At 45.7% G+C, this 25,754-nt stretch overlaps 1 long non-coding RNA gene across 1 annotated transcript in view; it reads left to right on the forward strand.

The window, feature by feature from the left end:
* The first annotated feature begins 18,024 nt into the window (after positions 1-18,024).
* Positions 18,025-25,754, forward strand: part of LOC138295798 (uncharacterized) — a 28,111-nt gene continuing 20,381 nt past the window's right edge. Inside the window, exon 1 of the long non-coding RNA XR_011203687.1 lies at positions 18,025-18,143. This is a non-coding gene — a long non-coding RNA (uncharacterized lncRNA). The remainder of the gene's footprint in view (positions 18,144-25,754) is intronic.

Raw genomic sequence — 25,754 nt, forward strand, 5'->3', positions numbered from 1 at the left:
TGCTGAGGAGGGGAGGAGGGTTGAGGTGGGGGAGAGGTCCTGCTACTCCCCGAACAGTCAGGTCTTGAGAAGTTTCCTGAAGGTAAGGAGGTCTTTGGTCTGGTGCAGGTGGGTAGGAAGAGTGTTCCACATTTTGGTGGCGAGGTGCAAGAATGATCTATTGCCGGTTGTAGTTCTGCAGACGCGTGGGACGGTTGCGAGGGTGAGGTCAGTGGAGCGGAGATGCTGGGTCGGGGTGTAGAAGGAGAGTCGTCTGTTGAGATATTCTGGTCCGGGGTTGTGCAGTGCTTTGTGAGCGTGGGTGAGGAGTTTGAAGGTGATTCTCTTGTTGACTGGGAGCCAGTGCAGGTTTTTCAGGTGGTCTGTGATGTGGCAGTGACGGGGGATGTCCAGGATGAGGCATGCAGAGGCGTTCTGGATGCGTTGCAGCCTCTTCTGGAGTTTGGCCGTGGTTCCTGCGTAGAGGGCATTGCGGTAGTCCAGTTTGAGGCTTATGAGGGCTTGGGTGACTGTTCTTCTGGTTTCAGTGGGTATCCATTTGTAGATCTTTCAGAGCATGTGGAGGGTGTTGAAGCAGGAGGAGGAGATGGCGTTGACTTGCTGGATCATGGATAGTGAGGGGTCCAAGATGAATCCTAGGTTGCATGCGTGGTCGGTGGGAGTCGGAGCGGTTCAAAGTGTGGCAGGCTACCAGGAGTCATCCCATATGGAAGGGGTGGAGCTGAAGATGAGGACTTCCGTCTTGTCGGAATTGAGTTGGAGGCAGCTGCTCTTCATCCATTCGGCGATGGCCTTCATTCTTTCGTGGAGGTAGGTCTTGGTGGAGTCCTTGGTGAGGGAGAGGATCAGCTGGGTGTCGTCGGTGTATGAGATGATGTTGAGGTTGCGGGATCGGGCGGTGTTAGCGAGCGGGCCATGTAGACGTTGAAGAGGGTTGGGCTGAGGGACGACCCCTGGAGTATGCCGCAGATGATTTTGGTGGCCTCTGAGTGGAATGGGGGGAGACGGACTCTCTGGGTTTTGCCGGTGAGAAAGGAGGTGACCCAGTCCAGGGCTCTGTCGCGGATTCCAGCATTGCTGAGGCGTGAGCTTTGGGTCTAGTGGCAGACGGTGTCAAACGCGGCCGAGAGGTCGAGGAGGATGTGGGCTGCGGTTTCGCCGCTGTCAAGTATGGTTCTGATGTCGTCGGTGGCGGCGATGAGGGCAGTTTCGGTGCTGTGGTTGCTGCAGAATCTGGATTGGGAAGGATCCAGGGTGCGGTTAGTTGTCTGTTGACGGCCTTCTCAATGACTTTTGCCGGGAAGGGGAGAAGGGGGATAGGCTGGAAGTTCTTGAGGTCCTTTGGGATGTTGATCTCCTCGTGTTTCTAGCTCTCTGGGAGGGTGGCAGACTCAAAGCTGTTGTTGATGATCTTCCATAGTTAGGGTGCGATGACGGAGCTTGCTTTGTTGAGGATGTGGTAAGGGCAGAGAGGAGTTGGAGAGCCCGAGTGGATGGTGTTTCTGATTTCGATGGTGTTGTTGTCATTGACGGGGGAGAGCAGGAGGTTGGTCAGAGGTGAATCTGTGGTGTTAGTGGTTGCCGGGGGTGTCTGGGTGCTGAAGCTGTCATGGATGTCTTCAATCTTGCGGTGGAAATAGGAGGCTAGGGAGTCGCAGGGGTCGTTTGATGGGGGGATGTCATTGACATTGGAGAGTTTCTTCACAACATTGAAGAGCTCCTTGTGGCTGTGTGCATTGTTGTTGATTCGGTCTTTGAAGGTGGTGCTGTTGGCGGCTCAGATGAGTTGGTGGTATCTGCAGATGGCATTTTTGAAGGCTGTGTGGTTGTCCAGAGTCTGATCTTGGCGCCACTTTCTTTCGAGTCTTCGACAGCTTTGCTTAGATTCGTAGAGGTCAGCGGTAAACCAGAAGGTCTTTCTGTTGGTGCGTTTATTGGAGGGATTCTTGATTGGGGTGAGAGTACTGGCACAGGTGTTGACCCATTGCCTGAAGTTGCGAGCAGCTGCATCGGTGTCGATGGGTGGGTTCCAGGAGAGGGTTGCGATAACTTGGTCTTCGGTGACCTTGTTCCAACTGAGGTGGGGGATCCGTTGTGGATGGTGGTGTGTTGTGGGTTTCTTGAAGGAGAAGTGGATGTAGCAGTGATCTGTCCAGTGGAGTTTGGTGGTGTGGCTGAAGGAGATGTGATTGCTGGCTGTTAAAATAGGGTTGAGTGTGTGTCCTGCGGAATGGGTTGGTGTCGTGACAAGCTATTTGAGGCCGAGGTTGGAGAGGTTGTTGAGCAGGGTGGCAGTGTTGTTGTTGTTGGTGTTCTTGAGGTGGAAGTTTAAGTCTCCGAGGAGTATGTAGTCAGTGGATGTGAGAGCGTGCATGCTGATGATGTCGGTAATGAAGTCGCTGAACTGCTGTCGTGGGTCATATTCCTATGCTAAATTAACTTACCTATACTAAGAAAACCCCAAACAATAACAGTTTACAATTTGAACAGGGGGAAGGGAAAACAATCAAAATTGCTACTCCTCAACATCATTTCCTCTGCTGGTTGGCCTGTATGTCCTTCACGATTCTTAAGACCTGTTCAGACTTATGTTCTAGCCTAACATGTCTGTATTTCTGATCCACCAGTTCTCTCACAGATCCTGTAAGTAGGGTGGCTCTACATGGTGTTGCCCTGGATGTGATCCTGCAGGTGGTAGCTGGACAGTCGGTGGCATAGGTGCTGAGGATGGTCCTGCTCCAGATGGTCCTCCAATTTCTGTTGATACAGACCTGCCTGCTGGTTGGGTGGCTGAACCCAAAATGTTGGTACCTTGTCCCTGTAGTGGGAAAGCCTCTGACCTCCCTGAGCCCTTTTCCCGGTCATAGATGGCCTCCATCTTTCCGTACATTATGCAGACCCGCCTGATGTGGCAATAATGCTCAGCCCTTCTTGCAAAATTGCACTTTTTTCAGGGGAGTTGTTGGCAGCTGCATGAAAAAGGCTAAAGTCTGTCAGGCACATGACACACAGACATGCAGGGAAAACAGGCAAATGCAAAGCTCTGACATTGATGTAGACATTTAAATAATCGTTATAAAGTATAGCCTATTTGGGCCCTATTAAAGCTTCCTAGAAATGGAACTTATTCAGGGTGTCTCAGGGATTAACTGCGGACCAATAGATAAACAATGCTCTTTTTCATCTCCTAAGGACGATGACACCATTTCCAAATAATATCAGACACAGCATCAATGTGACCATGGTATGATGTACTCATCATGTGGGATGGCTCTTCTTTGACGCTCATTCACGCAACAGAGACCCAAGCTCTAATTACATGTCAAAATTGAATCTGAGCAAAGAGCTCTACCGACAGGTAGGCTCATAACAGTTTGTGCATGCTCAGGCAGAGATATTGGCTGATCACACGCTACATGGAAAAGGTCCACCAAACATATGTCATGGGAGATTGATGGGAACACCAGTCACACGTGTCACACAGAGAAGGATGAGGCATTCCACCTATCAACACAGCTCTGTACCAGCTTCCTTGTGCCATAACTGGGGGGAGAATCCAAGAGTAGCATAATGTCTAGCACTATGTTCAGCATACTTTATTGAGTGGTCAAAAACATATTCTTTGCCTTTAGCACTATGCGCCACCATCTCATATCTGGGGGTTCAGATGTCAAACACCTATTCTGTTCTGTGAATTTTGGTCAGCATTGACTAATGCTTCACATGTTGTGAAGCAGGTTGCATCACAATATGGACACTTACAGGTCATTCACTGACAGTGAATGTGTGACAAGATAGAATGTAGTCTAATAAGGCTGTATGGACAAGTTTCGGCCCACACACGTCTAGTTATCTGAGGATCACATGTGTTGTGACTAACAACAATGAGTATAGGGTATGACACCATCATGCTGGTTGAGATGTGTGTTGTACTGATTTGGTGTATCCTGCCCACTATACAGCATCACCTGGGTACTACCTAAAGCATTAGAAATCTCATCATGGAGGTAGTAGGCGTGTGCCATGTGGAACCGAACGACACATGAACATTGTCCAATTGTATGTCACAGTGCTGAAACCATGGAATATTTTCAACAGTCCACACTGGTCTTGGTACTCTTATAATATAAACAATATTTAGAAGTCTCAACCAGTATATGTAGACAGCAGGGCATTTTGTACTACAGAATCTCATGTCAAACACATGTGCAGCAAATCAGTCAACATCCATGCTTTGCCTATGAGGACTATAATGGCATACATCCAAATATTCAAGACCATCACAGCTGAGCATGTCACATCTCACACCATGCTATCACCGCAGAAGATATACAGCACTGTGACACTTACTGGCATGTTCGGGTTCAGCGCGAGTGGAAACTTCACCAATGGTGTAGGGAGGTGGACCACCTGGATAAATAAATATGGGACACTGTTTTGTGGATGTTGAACAATGAACAGCACGGTTACCTTTTGCACATCACACAGATTTACATAAAGTACATAGGTGAATTTAGATGAAGATAACCTAACAAATAGAATAAATGAGATGTACATGTCACAAAACCTTTCATAGGTCAGCTTGGCATGGTAACGTGTGCAGGGACCATATATATATATATGTCTCAGCCACATTGTACACAGTTTTGGATAGGTCTCATCAGTCCTCCATGTAGCAAACATGAATAATTGTCATGTCACCCAGGACGTAGGTGACTCAAGGGACACACTCAGGGCCAGATTAACAATTAAGTGGCACGTCATCTGTGATGCACCACATTTTTTGTGCCCACCCTACCAGTACCTAACGACACCATGGTAGTGCCCCATCTACATTACGGTGCACCATGGCACATGTAAGGACAATAGTGCCATAATTTATGGCGCAATTCTGGTATTTTGCAGGATTATCCCCATAAATTGTGGAGCAAATCCAGCAAAGTAAAAGGAGGCCCATTAAAAGAAATGGGCCAGTCATTTTAACTCCGGCTCTGAGCTGGCGTTAAAAATGAAGATAAAAATGACGTAGTGAATATTTAAAATATCACTGAAGAATTTTCCGGGCCTCCCACCACCGGAACCCCCACTTGCATAAATTATGCTTGGCGCAGCCCTATTGTGGCGCAAGGGGTCGCAAAGTGGCACAATGCAAGCATTGCAACACTTTAGAAATTTGGCAAAGTGGCGGGCCTTCTCAACGCCACATTAGTGTAAAAAAATTAATGCTAATGTGACTCTAAGAGTTGCTGGGGCCTTGTAAAGCTGGCCGTCAGTCTTGTTCACCTGACTCTTGCATCACTTTGCCACAAAGCCCTGGACTGGCTCACCTCCTTCCTCTCCAAAAGAAACCAAAGAGTTTGCCTCCCTCCTTTCCGGTCTAATGCCACCAAGACCATATGTGGAGTCCCCCAAGGATCCTCACTCAGCCCCACCCTCTTCAATATCTACATGGCTCCGCTCGCCAGCATTGTCCGCCCCCCACGGCCTCAACATCATTTCCTACGCTGACGACACCCAGCTCATCCTCTCCCTCACGAGGAACCCCTCTACCGCCAAGAACAACTTCCACGCCGGACTCCTCACCATCGCTAATTGGATGACACAAGCCACCTCAAACTGAACTCAGGAAAAAACAAGATCATCATCTTCGGACCCAACAAGACAGCATGGTGGCCGGCCACCGTAGGACCACCCCTGACACCCACCATCCATGCACGCAATCTCGGCTTCATACTAGACTTGTCTCTTTCCATGACTCAGCAAGTCAACGCCATAACATCCTCTTGCTTCAACACCCTCCGTATGCTACGCAAGACCTTCAAGTGGATTCCGATAGAAACCAGAAGAACGGTCACCCACACCCTCGTCAGCAGCAGACTGAACTACGGTAACGCCCTGTACGCGGGGGACCACAGCCAAGCTTCAGAGAAAACTCCAGCGCATCCAGCACGCCGCTGCACGTCTCATCTTCAACCTCCCTCGCCACAAGCACATCTCCGCCCACCTCAGATCCCTACACTGGCTGCCCATCAACAAAAGGATCGTCTTCAAAATCCTAATCCACGCCCACAAAGCCCTCCACGACACCGGGCCAGCCTACCTCAACGAACGACTTAACTTCCACATCCCGGCCCGCCAGCTTCACTCCGCCGCCCTCGCAACAGTCCCCCGCATCCAACGCACCACCTCTGGTGGCAGATCCTTCTCCCATCTCGCCGCCAAAACCTGGAACTCCCTCCCCACCAACCAACGCAAGACCCAGGACCTCCTAGCCTTCAGCAAGCGCCTCAAAACATGGCTCTTTGAGCAGTAACACCTGCCCCCCCACCCCTAGCGCCTTGAGACCCTACCGGGTGAGTAGCGTGCTTAACAAGTTATTTATTGATTGATTGATTGATCACTTCGTCATGACATGGACAAGACTATACAACATACGACAAATGGAAATTCCTCACTGGTTCAGGACATATTTTCATGTGGACATGTACTATATGTCCATGACACTGTTGTGTCAACATTTCTAAACATCATCTCAGTGTGAAAGAGATCTAACCATGGAAAAGGTGAGTTATTTGACATATTCCTAAAGCATGTTGCTTATAGTCTTACAGAATTGACGTTGCACACAAGGCTGTCCACATGCTTTATGGAGAAAAATTTGGGCTTTTTTCAAACAGACATGCAGTAGCATTCGCACAACTGGATTACCATTACAAAGTCCTTGTACTCACCAATGGTCCATCTACCTCTACTCCGAGGAAGTCCAGTAGGTCTGTCTCACGCGCAATCAGGTCTGCCCATCGTTGCTTGAGCTGACGGACCGTCCTCTCTACATGGAATACGCGATTCATGGGGGCCAGAAGCTTTCCCCAATGCAACTTCCTCGCCTTGGTTCGGTAGTCCTGAATGACCCTTCCACCCTGGGTCACCATGTGGGGAGGTAGTGCAGGACCAACCATATTAATCCCCCCGCCTCATCTGCACCAAAATAAGGGGACCTTCCCTTCCCCAACATCCTACCCTCCCAAAGCACCCTAACCACTCAAAAAAAAAAAACACTACCCTAACCCCAACTGACCCAACAACTAAACTACCCCTAATACAAACACCCCACAATACAATGACCACACAGTAGACAAAACAATTACTACACACCAAAGGGACACAAGGAACAATACAGGGACACAACACAGCATAACACACCACTACAACAGCACCACAATTCTCTCAACCAAACTCTCACAACCTCCCTCCAAGACAGACAAAAAGACTATGATCATGATTTTTTTGATGCAACGCTCAAATGCGTAATTTTTGTGGATGATTAACAGTTGCATACAAATGTTATAAATTACTCCAAGACAATTGTGATGAAAAGTGATTTATTTACAGCAATGATGCTTAGTGTACATATTTTGTCAGAAGTCAAGAATATAAATTTTGAACTAATACCACCCTCTGCGTGCCCCAGAAGCAGTATTGGGTAGTCCTCTTTCATATGGTGGGGCATCACTGTAATCATCCTCCTCCCTGGGAACCTCCACCTGTTCCTCCAAGGGGACCTTGGTCCTCACACATATATTGTGCAGTCAGGCACACACAACTATGATTTTGTACACAAGTGGTGGTGCGTACAACAGTTTGCTTCCAGATGAATCCAGGCATCTGAAGCGGCCCTTTAGTATGCCAAATGTCCACATTCCTGGTCTTTTGTGTGCCTCATTATATGCCTTCTCAGAGTCCATTTGTGGGTTGGAAAATGGGGACATCACCCACGTTTGGATGCCATATTCCTGGTCTGCTGCAATGGGAGAGGAGAGTCAGTGTTAGATTTGCACTTGTGCATCATTTCTACTGGCTTGGCACAGTTCTGGAGCATGATTTAGATGCTGACACTTAGGGGAGATTTAAGAGCTCCTAGCACCACCATAGGATCATTTTCTTATGCTAAAGCAGTGCTAAAGTGGCATGTTCCCCACGCAATATCTACAAAGTGGCACAATGCATGCCTCATGCCACTTTGTCAACCCTTACGCCACATTAAGCCTGCGCCAGGAAAAATGTATGCAAGGGGAGCATTACCCCGATAAGGGGGCAGACAAAATGGCGCACGGATATCTAAGAGATTTCCTTGTGCCATTTTTTGGCACTTTTAATGCCTGCTCTGAGCAGACATTAAAAGGGGGCATACCATTATTTATAATGGGCCCCTATGTACTCTGCAGGAGTAGCACCAAAATGTGGGCGCTACTCCTGCAGAGTACATCAATAGCGTAAAAAAGAAATTACGCTATTGCCGCCTACCCTGCACAATGGTGCGCTGTATTTTAAATACAGTGCACACATGGTGGCGGTAGCGGGCGCTAACTGGTGCAAAGAAAGTGGCACTTCACTAGGTGCAGCACAACTTTATTTAAATCTGCCCTTTTCTTCACACATTGTGTAGGTTCCTATGTGCATCCATGATTATATTGGTGTGTTGTGGCACTCCTTTCAGTTGTGTGTGCAGCCTCAGGGGCATGGGGATTGTGTCATTTAAATGGCTTTACAGTTCACCCATGTAGGATGTGCATGATGTAGCTGTCTGTAGATGAAGTAAATTGGTACAAATGACCTACCAAAGAGCTATGTTGTGTGTGTTTGATCCCTTTGTGTGTGTTTTGTGCCATGTTACAGGTGCTGTGCTGTGTGTCTAGCATGTTAAACACAGCCCCCTTGGGCATGGTACTCTTCCCCTGCCCAAATAACTAATGTTTATATTTTGTGACTCACATGCATGTGTGTGTGTGGGCATCATGCAAAGTGTAACATAGTAGATTGGGATGTATTGGCATGCCTTTGATTTTTAGGGTAGCCCTTGTGGCACAGGATGTGACAGGAATTGTCTTGTCTTGAAACCTCAACCTACACCACTGGGACATATCAGCAGCATAGCCAGACTACTCTATATAAGTAGCATTGCTGTCCTCAGCCACTGTGCTGACACTTGTTCAGCTGCCAAGTTGCAACACAGGCTCCCCAGCACCTAGATACCATGATGCCTGCACCAGTGATGTGGTTGTTTGTGTTCAAGACTTTCACCTTTTCTGCACATGACATAAAAATGTAGACAATTGGCTAATTCTACATGTGCTGTAGACTGGTGTACACAGTGGGAGATGTAAATAATTTGAAGAGAAAAGTGCTTGTCCTTTTTGCACACTACTATTTTTACCGCTATGGTGGACCTAATTTGTGTTGTTGTCTCAGGTGTACATATTGCTATATATGTTTGCCAATGCAAATATGCAATATATCATGTGGTGACAGATCAACATCATGGCCCAATGTGGGGCCCTTCCACACTCAGGGGTGGATCTGATACAGCAATGTTGTCACAGCTGCTTAAAGAGCCAGTTGAGTTGTTGAACATCACCTTGTGAATGCAGAGGTGGCAATATTTTACAGGATCATCATTGTGACTGCCACTCAGGTGGCAGCTGGGGCTTATACAGTGGTCCTTATATTTTGAAGATGGGTATTGTAAGTTTGCTGTGATGCATGTTGCATGTGTTATGCTGATTGTTGATTCATATGTCCCTATCCATGTGTGGGTTGTGTTGTGTGTGTATAGTTTGCACAATGTGTGTTGTGTTTGTAGGAGTAAAGTGACAGCTGATTGCTTACCTACTAGTAGGCCATTGGCATATTGTCCATCCTGAAAGTGTTGGTTGAAGGTGGAATGCTGGAAGACGTAAGCATCATATGCACTTCCTGGATACCTGGCCAGCACATTGGTGGATTGTCCCTTGTGATCCACAATGGCCAGCAGGTTGATTGAATGTGTGTGCTTTCAGTTCCTGTACAGGTATTCCATTTCAGCAAGAGGGGCAAGTAGCACATGCATGCAATCCATGGCACCCAGCACATGTGGGAACCCAGCAACTGCACAAAATCCCTGTTTGGTCTCCTGCTGCAGTTGCTCGGTGTTGGGGAACAGGATATGGTGAGGAGTGAGGCGGATGATTGTATCTAACACAGTTGGCATTAGGGCTGAGAGAGAGGGCTGGGATAATCCAGCCATATGTCCCACAGTTGACTGGAAAGTGCCAGAGGCCAGCATGTGCAGCACAGCCAGGAGCTTGGTCATGGGTGGTATGTTGGTTGACTTATGCATCCTTGGTGTGATTGCTGAGATGATATCACAGGGAGCGTACTCGCAGCAGTGGAAAGATGCTGGAATCAGACTACAAGGCTACACACCACATTATTACCAAAACAAACGACGGAGGTTCATATTTGATCGAACAAGAGGAGCTAACCTAACTATATATTAAAGAGGATAAGGAAATAAACAGAAGAAATACATAAAAGGAATCTACAGCCCTGACGAAGTCACGGGGTACACAACCCTGACGAAACACGTGTTGGCAGCAATTGGCAAGTGATGATTGGGACATACGGCAGAAACTCAAGATTCAAAGAATAAAAGACAAGAAAATTGACTTCAAGCGGACATTTTATGGATGTGTGCCTTATATGAATTAATGTTGTCATCAGTGATTTTAGATCACTCAGTAGAAGGAGTTAGGGGTGATCTTCCTTTAAGTGCACCATCTGGATTACTGGACACAAAAAATATTAATAGATCTTTAGTGGAAAACTGACTGGCAGCGTCACACACTCCTCACAATCACCCACTGACACAATAGTGTGATTGCTGGTACTATGTCATGAAGCAGCTGCACAATGGTCTCTGGCTTCAGCCGGTAGTACTACAGTTTCCTCCCTTTGGCAAAGAATGGATATCTGTTGTCAATAGATGCGCAATCTCCTCTTGCACTGCCTTTGTGGTTGGTGTTCTGGTGATGGAGGATCCTGCGGTGAGGCTGGCAGTGCTTGGCGTCGTCACTGTCTTCTTCTTGTGCCTAGCTAGAGAAGCAACAGGTCCATGTTTCTCTGGGGGTTGCCTGAGTGCATAATGCGTGTTTTCCTTTTATACTTGTGCCTCTGCACCATTTTAACTGACCAGGCATTATTTTTTCGGTCCTAATGGGTATTTGCGCCATTTTGCCAATCCATGCTTGATTTTTTGCAAGACTTGTAAATATGGAGTTAGGTGATTTGCACCATTTTTTAGTAGGGAACACCTAACCTGCATATCATTTTTGTAAAATTGCATAGAGTTAGGCAGCGCTATTAAATAATGGTACAACGTGCAGGAAAGTGGCACTAAACAGGTCTAGCGCCACTTTGTAGATACAGGGCTAATTTTTTGGCAGGGTTACAACAAAATGTGTGGTGCTAATGAGGCACAAACTCCTTGTGAATCTGGGCCTAAGTAGTTTGGGAAACAGGATCTGTTTGGAAAAACAGAAGAGGACATCGTCTTTCACCCAAATAATAATAATAATAATAATATAATTTCTAGAGCACATAGCTACCTCATTTGAGGTGTCCTAGTGCTAAGTAAGTACACCCATCTCCAGCTGATATCAAACTCCCTACATTCTGAGCTAACAAAACAGGTTTTAGGTTTTTCCTGAACAGTCCTTCAATCTGGGCCTGATGAACTGCTAGGGGCAGAGCGTTCCATAGTTTAGGCACGAGGCAGCCCAGTGACCTCCCGCCCATATGTACTTTCTTGAATCTGGGAACAATTGCCAGCATCTCCCCTGTTAATGGAAGGTTCCACAAAGGTGCATAATGTCTGACAAATGACTGCAAATAATGTGTACCTTTCTTATTCAGGGCTTTATAGCAAAAACATAAGGCTTTAAAAGTAGATCTCTGTCTTACTGGTAGCCAATGAGGCTGTTTGAGTGCAGCCTTCATGGATGCATGTCTTGGCAGGTTCAGAATGAGCCGGGTGACCACATTCTGCATTCTTTGTAGTCTATTGATCCTGCCCAGTGTCACTTCAAGATATAAAACATTACAGTAGTCCATCCTTGACACTATCAAGGCATGAACTACTGTCTTCCTGGCTGGGAAACAGCCTGAACCATGACTCTTTAACAACGATTGCGTTGCTCACGAAAGCGTAACCACACTTGCGTGAACGACTCTCTTTTTCTCTGCCTGAACCACGCATGTGCTGAACAATGCATATGCGTGGTAAAGGCTGAGAAAAAGGGAGTCAGGATCGAGAGGACGCAGTCAGGTAAGTGGGGCTGGGGCAGGGGGTGGGGATAGATTTAGGGGTGGGGTGGGGGGTCAGGTAGTTTTAGTTTTTGGGGGTAGGGGTCGGGTAGTTTTAGTTTTGGGGTGGGTGGGGGGTGAGGAAGTTTTAGGGGTGGTGGTGGAGGAATCAAGGTAGTTTTAGTTCTTTAGGGGCTGGGGTGGGGGGTCTGGGTAGTTTTAGTTTTTAGGGGTGGGGTAAGGGGCCGGGGTAGTTTTAGGGGCGGGGTTGGGGTAGTTTTAGTTTTAGGGGTGGGGGTCAGGTTAGTTTTATTTTTTGGGGCGGGGCAGGGGGTTCGGGGTAGTTTTAGTTTTTAGGGAGCTGGGAGGTCGGGTAGTTTTAGTTTTAGGGGCAGGGGTGGGGGGTAGGGGTAGTTTTAGTTTTTAGGGACTGGAGTGGGGGTTGTGGTAGGTTTAGATTTTTGGGGCAGCAGTGGGGGGTCAGGGTAGTTTTAGGTGCAGGGTGGCGGGTCGAGGTAGTTTTAGCTTTTTAGGGGCAGAGTTGGGGGTCGGGTTAGTTTTAGTTTTAGGGGTGGGGTGAGGGGTCGGCATAGTTTTAGTTTTAAGGGTGGGGTGGGGGTCAGGGTAGTTTCAGTTTTTAGGGGCGGGTGGGGGGTCGGGGTACTTTTAGTTTTAGAGGCAGGATGGAGGGTTGGGGTAGTTTCTAGGGATGCGGGTGGGGATCAGGGTAATTTTAGTTTTAGGGGCAGGTTGGGGGTTCGGGGTAGTTTTTGTTTTTAGGGGAGGGGGTGGGGGGTCGCAGTAGTTTTAGGGGCAGGGTGGGGGGTCAGGTAGTTTTAGTTATAGGGGGTGGGTGGGGCAGTTTTCGTTTTTTGGGGTGGGGTGGGGTCACTCTAGTTTTTGGGGAGGGGTCGAGGTAGTTTTAGTTTTTAGGGACGCGAGGATGCGGTAGGTTTGTTTTTAGGGGCTGGGTTGGTCAGGGTAGTTTTGTTTTAGGGGGTGGAGATGGGGGGGTCACATGCTGGAACCACGCATGCCGTGCCACACATGCCTTTACCAGGCATGCCTTTACAATGAAAATTCATTGTAAAGGCATTTGTGGTTAAGGCATTCATGGTAACAATGCGGTCGTTGTTCCATCGTATATTCTTCCTGGTTGCATCAAAAAAGAAGCACAATCTTTTCCTCAGCATTTTAAGGAATACAAAGCATTTTTCAGAAACTGCAGAAATGTGGTTATCAAAAGACATTTTTCACCCACTAAACCAACGTGAAGATTCTTGACCTTGGGTTTGTAGTCAGTTACATAACCCAGCTCCTCAGGCCACCAAGCACTTGACCAGATGTTTGAGTGGTTACCCAAAGTTAGGACCTGTTTTTCCTTTGTTAAGCCACCTCAGCAAGACAAAGGCATAAAGAAGCAGCCACAGGGCTGCCGTTTTTTGACAGCGTACTGATGCAGTATGTCTCATCAGCATATGACATGATCATAAACACATAACTTTCAATTACATCTGCCGAAGGTCACACAAATATGTTAAACAGGGTTGGACTCAAAGAGGAGCCCTATAACAGCCCTTGCTTCAGAGGGAGCACCTTTGACTTGTGGGGATTTTGGACAACCTGAAAGGTACGCCCTTGCAAAAAAGAAGCAACCTATTGCAGTGCTTTGTTTTACCCCACATTTCCAGAGCCTCTCCAACAAGATGGTATGGGATACAGCATTGAATGTTGCACTGAGATCCAACATAAACAGTGCCGCAGTTGCCACCATCCAAGATCTGGCGAATTGACTCTGTCACCAGCAGTAAGGCAGACTCTGTGCTATATGAGGGGCAGAATCCAGATTGGGATCTATGTAAAAAGTAATGGCTCCCTACAAAGCTCGCTACCTGCTTGTTGACAGCATTCTCTGTAATCTTCGAGAATAGTGGAAGTAGTGAGATCGGACAATAGTTTTCCAGCTTGGTGGGGTCCAGCAATGATTTTTTTAATGCAGAACCACCACAGAATGCTTTCCAAATCACAGGTACCTGTCCAGAAGTTAAGGAGTTATTGATCAATTCACCTAAAACAGGGTGTATCATTTTCAAGCCTTGTTCCAAGATGGACGAGGAAGCAGGATCTAATGGAGAACCTGACCTCACTGACGCAAATATTGCAGCTAGCTCTTCCACATCAATAGCTCTAAAACTGAGCAGCCTCTGACCAAATGAACCAAACTTTCCAGCAGGGGGCGTCTCTAGCTCCTGCAGGAAAGGGGTCATATATGGTTGCTACTTTTTCCAAGAAGAACTGCGCCAAAACATTGCATCCTTCCTCTGCTGGGGTGGTTATCACTGAGACTGTAGTTAAAGATGATTCCCTGAATAGCTCTCAAGAGAAATTTTGAGCAACGTGGATTTTATTAGTGTAGAAATCACAGCGAGCCTTTTTGGTGCAACCAAGATAGATTTTGTTGCTTGTAGTCCCTTTTACAAACAGAAATGTTTTAACTTCTTTTTCAAAACTAATACATCACTGAACCATTCAGGTGAGGGCTGTTGTCTGTGAAAGGCCTGATTTCCAAAAGGAGCCATTTGATCTACTGCTCCATTAATTCAGTTGTCTACTTGTGCATCGGCAGTGTCAGTACAACTATCATGCCAAGGATGGCTAGCAGCTAGACTGCTGAAGAACACAGAGGAAGTAACTTTGGCCTAGCGCCTAGCCCGCGCCTCCGAATCTGATGGGACATTTTTAGGCGCACTCTTATAAGGGACCACAAAAGGAACGGCAAAACAGTCTGACCATGCAAGTGGCATGGGCTGCTTAACCACGTCAGCCATGTTTCAAAAGACGGGATCCAATGTGTGCCCCATGTTGTGGGTGGGGGACATTGCATATTGAAGAAGCTGCAGACCTTCCAATCTGCAGCCACAGTCATATCTGCAGCACAAGTTGTGTCATTAAAATGTAAATTCAAATCTCCAATCACCATGAAATTGGAATATCGAAGTGCCAGTGGGGACAAGACGTCTGCTAGAATCGCAACAACATTGGCAGAATCGATAAATCAGGGCTCCCGAGATCATACAGTTACCAGTCAGAGCAAAGAAGGCTGCTTCACTTCCCTCAATGCTGAGTTTAGAAAAGGTTACACTGTATTGCCTGCTTAAAATGATTGCAATCCCACCCCCTGTGCTTGCCTATCCAATCTACTAATGACAGAGCCTGTGAAGATGGCTTGAACTAGATCTAGAGATGAGTCCTTCATGTGCTATGTCTCAGTAAGAAAGACTGCATCTGGCTGATGCTCTTCCAAAAAATCATACATATCCAATATATGATTGACTAACAACCTGCAGTTCAAAGGGAAGAACTTGACCCAGGTCTTAGAGGTGTGTATTGCTTTGGCACCCGCACTAACGCTTAGTGAGTCCAGGGGTGAGAACCTGCAGTTCTTACACCTTGTTCCTGCCTTACCAAGACCAATGATATGTTGGCAGGCCCTGGGCAGAGCGGTGACAAGTTGCAGCATCTCCTATCTACAGTACTCAATGGGAGCTGATTTTAAACCACATGGGTCCTGGCGCTGTCACGGTGCAGACTGGTACAGATGGGCTTTCTTTTGGTGTGCCAGCAGAACGCCCAGTGCTGGCATCCGTGCTGGCATGCTACTGAAGTAGACAAGTTGGGAGGGAGCGCTAGAAAGCTGACCTCCGAATTGGTGAAAGAACATGAGTAAAAAACACTGCGATTATCCTGCCCTCTCCGCACAATCAAATCCTCTGCGGCAGACTCGAGGGTAGGAAACTGCACAGGGTGAAAAGTAAGCATAAAGCACCGTTCTCCCCAACACAACCCCCAAAAGGTTAAAAAGCAGCAAAATTCACATTTTCTTAAAGGAGCTTAAAAGACTAACATGCGGTGTGTGGAATGCTGATGCCTTCTATGGATCCATTGGGTACATCATGCTGCAAGTGGTACGATCATTCGCCCTGTATGATGTAGGGAAACTATGTATACCCTTCAGTTCATTAATCTTCAAAAGTCCAGTTTCTGAGTGAATGAGCTGGGTACACTGTTGTTTGGAGTCCTTGCCTCGACCTTTCTTGGGTTGACTAAATCCTGGAGACTCATTTGTGGAGGTTTTTGACGTTTTGCTGTGTGCAGGTAACAGAGTCCAGAATTGAACTGCTCTGACGACTATATGTAGATAGCTGTCTTGTGACTTAACATCTGTTGCTTGAGGACTGATGAAGGTAATTTTGCACCAGGTATGCAAAGACTGTAAAGCTAGCATAAGGGCTGCCTATGGAAGAGTATATGTAATTAAAGCATTTATTATTCACTTACAAAGTAAAACCACATGCATAACTTATGAGGATAGACAATCCAGAATTAGGCCACACCTATAACAATACGCCTTAACTCACCTACCTCTTATTTACCTGACACTACGAGTCGAAGCTATCACCATGCCATGAAAACGCCTAGACTATACTGGCAAGTGAGTGAAGTACAAATTGGCAACTGTGGGTATTACAAAAGCAACTATAGATTGTAAAATCACGGTGTTAAATTCAAGAAAAAAAGCAGATCACACAATCTACGTGGCAGCATAAAATTAAACAGACTATTGCACAAGAATGGAATTAAATCTAGCAATAAACATTTGAGCCAACCTTCTCATCTTTATTCACTAAAGCAAAGAGAGGATATGTAATGAATTAATTGTGATGACAATGGAGTCTTTTTCATGAACATTTCACCCAAAAAACAAATGAGATGGATCATTGTGTGGGGGCACGGGGTTGCTGCAGCTGCTGACCCGACAAGATAGCATTACAGTCCAGAGGGCTTGTGCATAGTCTGCCTTCTAGTTCAGTGACGCAGCGAAACTGAATGGTCTCCTTCCAGGCGTTCTCCCTCGAGTGCAGCAAGTAAGCCCGTGACGATAGATCATCAAGCGTCTGGAAAGGGCGCATTTGTGATACCTTATTACTGATGAGAAGGGAACATATCAGCGTCTGGTGCTCTCAATCAAGCACCTTGAAAGAGAATAACGCAACAACTATCAAATCTTTCGGGTTTTTAAACAATGAAACAGCTAAAAGATGCCCATCTCACTGTTTTAGTCTCATAATTATTTCATGCCCCTTGAATGTCATCGACCCTTCATCAAACGCGCCGATAAGTATTTAATGGTAAATCAGGGACACTGGAGCCCTGGGTCTGCTTTGATAAGCTGTTCTTCTGATCACGAGGGGGATCTATGCAGGCTGACAGGGATAATCAGTTTCATTTTCCTCCAGGAAGCCAAGCTGCAATTAATTAGGAACGGGTTTCTCTTTTGATCCTCCAAATAATGTGGCCTCTCTCTCACATGTACGAGGAACAAAGATAATGTGTTACTTGAGTAGGAGGAGCAATGAAACACGGATACTTTCTCATCAGGTCTGCACCCTTGATTAATCGTGAATTATTAATATAGGTTTACCTATATCACTGGCTAAGATCTGAGAACAACTAGCTTGCTTTCTCATGCTGGAGTTTAAGACAAAAATATAGATTATAAAAATACAAACGATATTGCTGTTCAGAATTTAAAGGCATACTAATAATCAGGGGCGGTTCCTCCACAATGGCCGAGGGGTGTCGGGCCCCTGGCCAAGAGCCAGGAGATGAAAAATAAAACAATAGTTTAATATCTTTTTATTTTTCATCTGCTGGCTCAGCCAGCAGTGTAGAGAGGGGTGGGGCTGATCATGGGAGGTGAGATGAGGAGAGAGTGCCCCGGCGGTTTCTCCAACCTAGCTGTGTTGAACAGCCAGGCTGGAGAAACTGCACAGAACACAAGTTTGTGTCTGAGCAGCAATCCAAGCGGCTCATACCAGTTCTGATGCTGCTTTCATGCTAGATTTAGCATGAAAGCAGCATCAGGATTGCTGGGGAGCCTGTGCTGGTGTTCCAGTGAATGCTGAGACACCAGAAGAAGAGGATGAGGCGGCACGAGGCAGCAAGCTGCTGCGACGAGGAAGGTACGTTTTTTAAATTTTATTTTTTATTTTTTAAGTTACTTGACATTTCAATTGGCTGCCGCTGCTCACTTCACTTTCCAAGATGCCAAGATGCAGGGTTGAACAGCCAGAAAAGCTATCCCTTGTTTTACCCAGGTTAACTTGGACTCATGGACATACTGGCCAACAGGATTTCAGAAATGAAGATGCAAGCATGTCTTGCTAGTTCAAATGTTCATGGTCAACATTAATACACAAAATTACAGATTCTCATAGCCACTAGAGAACAGTCCTAATTTTATTAAAGACAAAGGAAGTATTATGTGGTCTTTCTTTCACTGTTTATTATTTACAGCTTTTAAACACACTGCAATAGCCTTAGTCCTGAACACCCAGAGAGAAAGTGACATAAACAGAAACAATTAGTCCACTATATAAATGCCAATGTACCCGCCAGGGTGTGGTGTGCACTATACACACACACATACATAAAATAACATAACATAAACAGAGCTAATTACAAATGTATTCCTATTTCCTTGAATGTCCATGAAGACTACTGGCCATGTGTAAAGTGAAATAACATTAGCAGAAAAAAGCCAAGCAGAGACTACAATATTTGCTTCTGCCCTTTCCACATTCCTTTATGCACTGAATGAATGAATGCAGAAATGTATAAAGAGTTCAGTTACTTGGACAGTGTCCCGGTGCTTAAGACATCCAGAGGTCACATTGATACATCATCCTAGGTCAATGCAAAGAAATAGGTCTTTAGTGCCTTCCACAATGGGAGTTCCTGGGCGATGCTCTTCATAACATGAGTCAGCACATTCCATTCCGTGCAAGCAAACACTGAGAAAGAGTGGCCCCCACATCTAACTTTTTGAAAATGTGGCACCTAACTCAGAGATCCAACAAGGACCTAAGGGGGCAGGATGGACGATAATGATGCATTCTGTTTATCAAATACTGTGGGCCCCGTTTATAGAAGGTCCAATTAAAAAAAAAACAATGCCTTGAAGAAGCTTCTTTTCCATGGAGCCAGTGTAATTCATATAGATGTTTAGTGACACATTCCCCCCTGCGAATGCCCAGAATAAGGCGTGCTGCAGCATTTTGTACTGTTTTAAGTCTTTTAATATATTTATCGGGGATTCTAAAGTACAGTATGCTCCCATAGTCGAACTTGGCAGTTAGTAATGTGTGGGCAACTGACCGAAGGCTGTTAGAGGAAGAAAATTAAGAAATGTTCTAATTGAACTGATCACGGCAAAACAGGTGCTGGTTACAAAAAGGATCTGTGATTGAAGAGAGATCTTGTTGTCCATCCTGACTTCAAGTTTCTTAGCTACTGAAGTTGTTGGTGGTGGAGGCAGAAATCCCCTTGGTCAACAGTCATTCAACCACTGCCCACTTAATTGTCCAAAGAGAAGAATGTCTGTTTTATCTGCATTACTTTGTAAGTGGCTCTCTTGTAGACATGACATGACCAGACATGAATAAACAATGGAAACTTTGTCTTTCCTATAGGGATCAAAGGTAAGGAGCAGCTGTGTATCATCTACATAAGAGAGAGTAATCGTGCTGAATGACTCAATAAGTTTGTGTAAGGGTGCCATATAGATGTTAAACAGTATGGCACTAAGCGATGAACCCTGTGGCACACCATATGTTAACTGCTTACCGGATGACTTATATGCTGTCCAATACCAAGAAAGTAATCTCTCCCATGCCTTTTAAATTCTAACATCTTAGCCTGTTGTTTGGTTAGAAGCCACAGTCGCTAGAAATAATCAAACCACATATATTACCCACCAGTCCCAGGGCAGGTTACATATAGAAGGGGAATAATATTTGCCTCCTTTCTCTTTAATAAACCCTACCGGGGAGAAGAATCGGCAATTTTATTACAAGACAGGAGGCTCTTATTAGGCATGTTCAAAGCACATCAACACATTCATTGCTGCATGATCCACAGGTTTACAACAGACCAGTCTGCTGCCTTCAGGATGTCCTCTATCCCAGAATGCCTCAGAAGCCCTGTAATGCCTTAAACGGAGCCCCAGAATGCCTTAGAAGCCATAGAACCCCTAGCTGAATGTGCCCCAAAGTGTCCTGTATCCACTCCAGCCAAAGCCCTTACCCTTTTCACCCATCTACTCAACGTGGTTAAGGTTACTGGGGTTTATGGCTTATGTTTAGCAATCAACAAATTATGGTGCTGTTGTTCTTAAAACCTTAGTTAATTGTACATCCTGTTAAAGGCACCCTAACACACATAACTTCGGATGTGTAGAAAAAGTTAGGAATTCTACAAAAGTTGATGCATTCTTAGTATGCCTTGCAATAATAAAATGGACACCAACAGGGGAGAATTGCGTAGCTGAAATATCAAGCACCCTGACACCTGACACCCCTAAAGGATACTAGACACAATAGTGTTAAAAGCTTAAAAGACCCCAATTTAAGAGATTAACCATCATTTTCATTCCATGATTCAAATGAACATGTGAGAAGGGTAATATCCCACATACTGGAATATATAGGTTTAGGTAGACTAATACCTTATCCCTTTCAATAATCTTCACACCAAATGATGTTCCCCAATTGGTTTTCCTTCAACCTTCTCACTGCTGACCTTAAACCATTTATTATCAGGTATGGCTTATTTACCAGCTGCCTGAGATGCCAAGAAATGTAGCACTGAAACTGAATTATTACCCCTTTCCAAACACCAGCTACTCAGTACCCAGCCGCAGCCCATCTGTACGGGTAGAGGGGCTATGACTCCCCCAACCTTTTTCCCTGACCAGGAGAGTGTCTATTACACTGAACAAAGGTTAGCCTGGCAGACACTCTTCTTGTTAATGTCAGACAGACGGGAGCTGGATAAGCTCTAAATGTGCAGGCACCTGGCACCTGGCACCTGGCTTCCTGACCTTAACTTTGCTAGGCTGAGGATTTCTTAGCCCTGTCAGCTAGACCAAGCCAGGCAAAAGTGCCTCGAGGCCCTCCCCTTCTTGATGACGGGGAGCTTCACTGATTGCTTCAGACCTAAGCACTTCAGTTTTAAGCCCTGAAGTGCCCAGGGTGGAGTGTCAATCAGTGAGACTTCATTACAGAGTGGGATGAGGTCAGCAGCCTTACCAAATTGATCCTAGTCAGTGAAGAGTGAGGGACTTCTGCCTTCCCTCATTGGGTCAACCAGTAAGGGAAAGCAGCAGTCCCAGCCCTCACGGGATCTCCAATGCTTCCCTCTTGGAGAGCTGCAGTGCGGGTACGTTTTATGTTTTTGATGTTTGGTTGTTGCATGCATGTCTATATGTCTGTATATTTATGAGTGACTGTTGTGAACGGGTGTGTTTTTGTGTGTTCACATGTGAATGCATGGGTGTGAGTGTGTATGTGTGCGGCTCTCTGCCCCCCACCCTGTTAAAATTACCAGCCGCCACTGCAAATAAGGCAGACAGGATATCTGTCACGTTTTTGATGGAGGATCTGCCTGCCAAATTCTAAATTAGGCCCATTTTTCATAATTTTGCAAACTGGTGTGAAAATGTCAGTATGCCCCATGTCTTTCCTTAAAAAACACACACACACACTTAACATTTTTTATGTTATTTCTGCTCGTCACATCAAATCTTAGAGTAGGTGCTCATGCATTTGCATTATGCCTAGTGTTGTTCAACAGTATCCTCCTTAAAGATGTGTATTTTCTTGTAGCACCTATTGATTGCCCTTCCCCTCTTCAGGCAGCTCCACATCTATCTAGAGCCTGTAATTGATATGCTTGCGATTAGTTTCAGTAACACCCTCAGCAGAGGGCATTAACAGGGATAGTGTGTTATAAAGCAGCGGGACACAAGGAGAATTTATAAACATAGAGTAATTGACAAAATACTAGGGGCCGGATTTAGACCTTGACGGTCTTACCCCTGCCGCTCAGCCGTCCTGGCGGTTCAAACTATTCTGTCAAGCTGATGGAGTCAAGGGTGCCTCTGTTGGCACTAGGCAGCAGTTTGTGTGTCAGCTCTGAGAAATGTACAGGGATGTGTCATATTCCTGTAAATACGGTGCATCCTTTCACTTTCAAAATGATGCAGCGCGGGCCAGCAAGCTAGCTTGCAGAACCCCGCTGCGTCATTTTCTCACATACAAGGCCCTACATTTTACAGAGATCATGCTGTAGACAACAGAGAGCTGAGAATCTGCTCCTGTTACAGAGACGTTTCACATCTAAACAGTAGATAAATCTTTTAGCTTACACCGAAATTACAGGTTCATGCTTCAGGGGAAAGGTCAAGTGCGCCTAAACCCACAATTGTTTATAGAATGGAATGTGGCAAAAATTCTTTACATATATGACACTGACCAAACACCTATGCTCTATCTCACTTTCCCTCAGTAAAACCCCTTGTATTTACAAAAACAGAGCAGGAGGTCACTTGTTTTCCTACATTACACCCAAAACATGGAACAACCTCCCACTCCACACCAGAGCTTCCTCCTCAATTCTTGAGTTTCGTAAAAAATCTGAAGACCCGGCAATTTGAATAGCTCCATGTCCACACCCATTTATCTGCTCAAGCGTGGATAGCCCCACAGATGATTAGTGCACTCTACAAATTCACAGAACATAACATTGCATAAAAGCTGTTAAATAACACACATTGATAGCAGATGCATTTGTAACTTGTACACAGGGGCTGCTTGAAACTATATGAAAACACTTTTAGTGTGTTTGTACTCTTGACTGAGAGCTCACAGAGGCTTCCACATCATTAAAAAACACACATTAGTCATGGATGAGCAATGGAATCTGCTCACTGTTCACATGCAATTTAAAGATGTCATGCCTGAACATTCAGGGTTCGCTCCGCTCCTTTTCAATTAATAAGCATTTGTGTTTGAATAAACATGCATTGCTTGGTGAATTTGCAGACACAGTGACACAAGATGAGACATTCAAAGGCTGCAGATGAACTGTGCTTGAGTTCACTACTTTGTAGTTTCCTTGACACATTCATTTTGGTTTCCTGGCCCCACTATTCTTGGGAAGTTACTTTAGCTTCTTAATATAGTCCATGAGCAAGAACACAATATTATTTTAGTTCATGTTTATTTACTTTATTGTTTCCTCATGTTTGCTTACTGTCACTGTTTACTGTTACTTGAGTTCCACCTTAGGTGTCACCTTCCCAATGGACCATCAGTTACTCTGGATTCTATTTTCTGACTTTCTCATTGTTTAGTCATATTCTGACTCCTAATCTGCCACTGCCTTTCATGGCAAGTGTTGTGCAGGCACATCCATTTCTTGACTATTTAGGTCTCTAAAAGTCACATCATACACAGAGACACAACTCTATTGGTCGCAGTTGACCTTCACTGATTTCACTGTGCTGTGGGTGTTTGCCTTCTCATTATCATGTACTCCTGAAGAGCTGCAAAAGACGCTTAAATATAAGTGACAGTAGCCACTCTTTAGTTATAGTTAGAGTTACTAGAGATAGGAACTCCTTGCACGATATACAGCTAAGTATTTAAAAAATGAAATGATTACTTACACTAGTCACTGTAAGGAAGAATAGGTCTGCACAGTTTTTTGGATGTTTGTTAAATGGATGCAAAGTTATTGATGGTGAAATGTGTGAGGGATTCCTCTCCACTCTATGCCACTCCACTCACCACCACTGCAGTGTGTGCCACTCCACTAAACAGAACTTCACTCTGTGACAATCCACTGTATGCTATTACAGTTTACATCAATCCTTTCAATTCCACTCTGCTGTACACTCCACTCAATGCCAATCCACTCTATCCTACTACACCTTACCCTATTCCATTCTACAACACTACATTCTACTGTTGTTCACCGTACGCTATTCCTCTATATGCCACTCCACTCTATGCCATTAAACTGTATGCCAGTAGCACTCAATGTTATTGCAATCTACACCACCCCACTGTATGCTTCTCAACTGTGTGCCACTCCACTGCACCACTCCACAGTATGCTATTACACTGTATGCCACTATAGTCTACCCACTCAACTCTACTCCACTCTAAAACACTCCAGTTTGCAGTATTCCACTCTACAGCACTCCACTCTATGCCACTAAACTGTACGCCACTCTACTCTACACCACTCTAATCTACACTATTCCACTTTGTGCCACTACACTGTACCTGAGTCCCCTCTATGCCACTCTACTCTACGCTATTCCACTGTACACCACTACACTCTATGCTACTTCATTCCATGCTATTCCACTTTGCACCATTCCACTCTACTCCACACCAGTGTACACTATTTGACTGTATGCCACTTCAGTGAATGCGACTCCTCTCCGCGCCACTCTATGCTATTTCATTGTTAGCCACTACATTGCACCTCACTCCACGCCAGTCCACTCTAGAAAACTCCACTGTATGCCACTCTAGTCTATGCCACTCCACTCTATCCCCTCCACTCTACGCTAGTCCACTGTATGCCACTCCACTCTAACACACTGCACTGTACACCACTACACTGTGGCCCATTCCACTCTACACCATTTCACTATATGCAACTCCACTGAACAGCACTCCACTCTATACTATTCCACTCTCTGCCACTCCACTCTGCACCACTCCGATGTACTCCAGTCTAATATACAGTATTCAACTGTACACTCTCCACTGTACACCACTGCAATCTACCTCTCTTTATTCAAGCCCACTCCTCTCTACCCCACTCCACTCTGTCACTCCACTCTCTGCCACTCCTTTCTATGCCACCACACTCTACACTACTCCACTCTACATTATTCCACTGTATGCAACTCCAGTCTCTCCACTCCACTCTATGCTATTCCACTATACACCACTCCACTGTACACCACTCCACTATACACTATTCCACTTTACTCCACTGCACTCAATGACACCCCACTGTGTGACACTCTACTATACACTATTCCATTCTATGCCACTCCACTCTTGACACCCCATGCTATTCTACTGTGTGCCACTACACTGTACCACACTCCCCTCTACACTGCTCCACTTTACTCCCTGTACTCTATGCTACTCCACTCTACACTATGACACTCCACCACACTATTCTCTACACCACTCCACTGTATGCTATTCTATGCTACAGTGGAGAAGTGTGGCACAATGGTTAGAGCAGCAGCCCCTGATGCAGAGATCTGGCCTGGGCCCACGGTTCAATTCCCCCCTCGGTGGATCTTGGGCTCCATTCCCTTGGACCAGATAATTCTTGCCTCAATGCCTAATCTAATTAATGGGTGTAACTCTGGGCAATAGCTTGCTTAATCTCCACAATGGCCCTCACAGCGCTTGGATGCCTGGCTTCACCCTGGGGCTGTCCAGGAGTGGGCACCTCACAGGGAAAAGCCAGGAGGGGTTCCACAGTGGTATGCGTACAGCACCTTGAGACCCTAACGGGTGAGTAGTGTGCTATACAAGTGGAAAGTTTACAGTTTTACTCCACTCTATGCCACTTCATTCTACAGTACTCCACTCTATGCTATTATTCCATTCTACACCACTCCACTAAATGGCACCAACCTGTACCGCACCCCCGTACAATGCTCCACTCTATGCCACTCCACTCTACATTACTCT

Source organism: Pleurodeles waltl, chromosome 1_2 (genome assembly GCF_031143425.1).
Source record: "Pleurodeles waltl isolate 20211129_DDA chromosome 1_2, aPleWal1.hap1.20221129, whole genome shotgun sequence".
NCBI lineage: Eukaryota > Metazoa > Chordata > Amphibia > Caudata > Salamandridae > Pleurodeles > Pleurodeles waltl.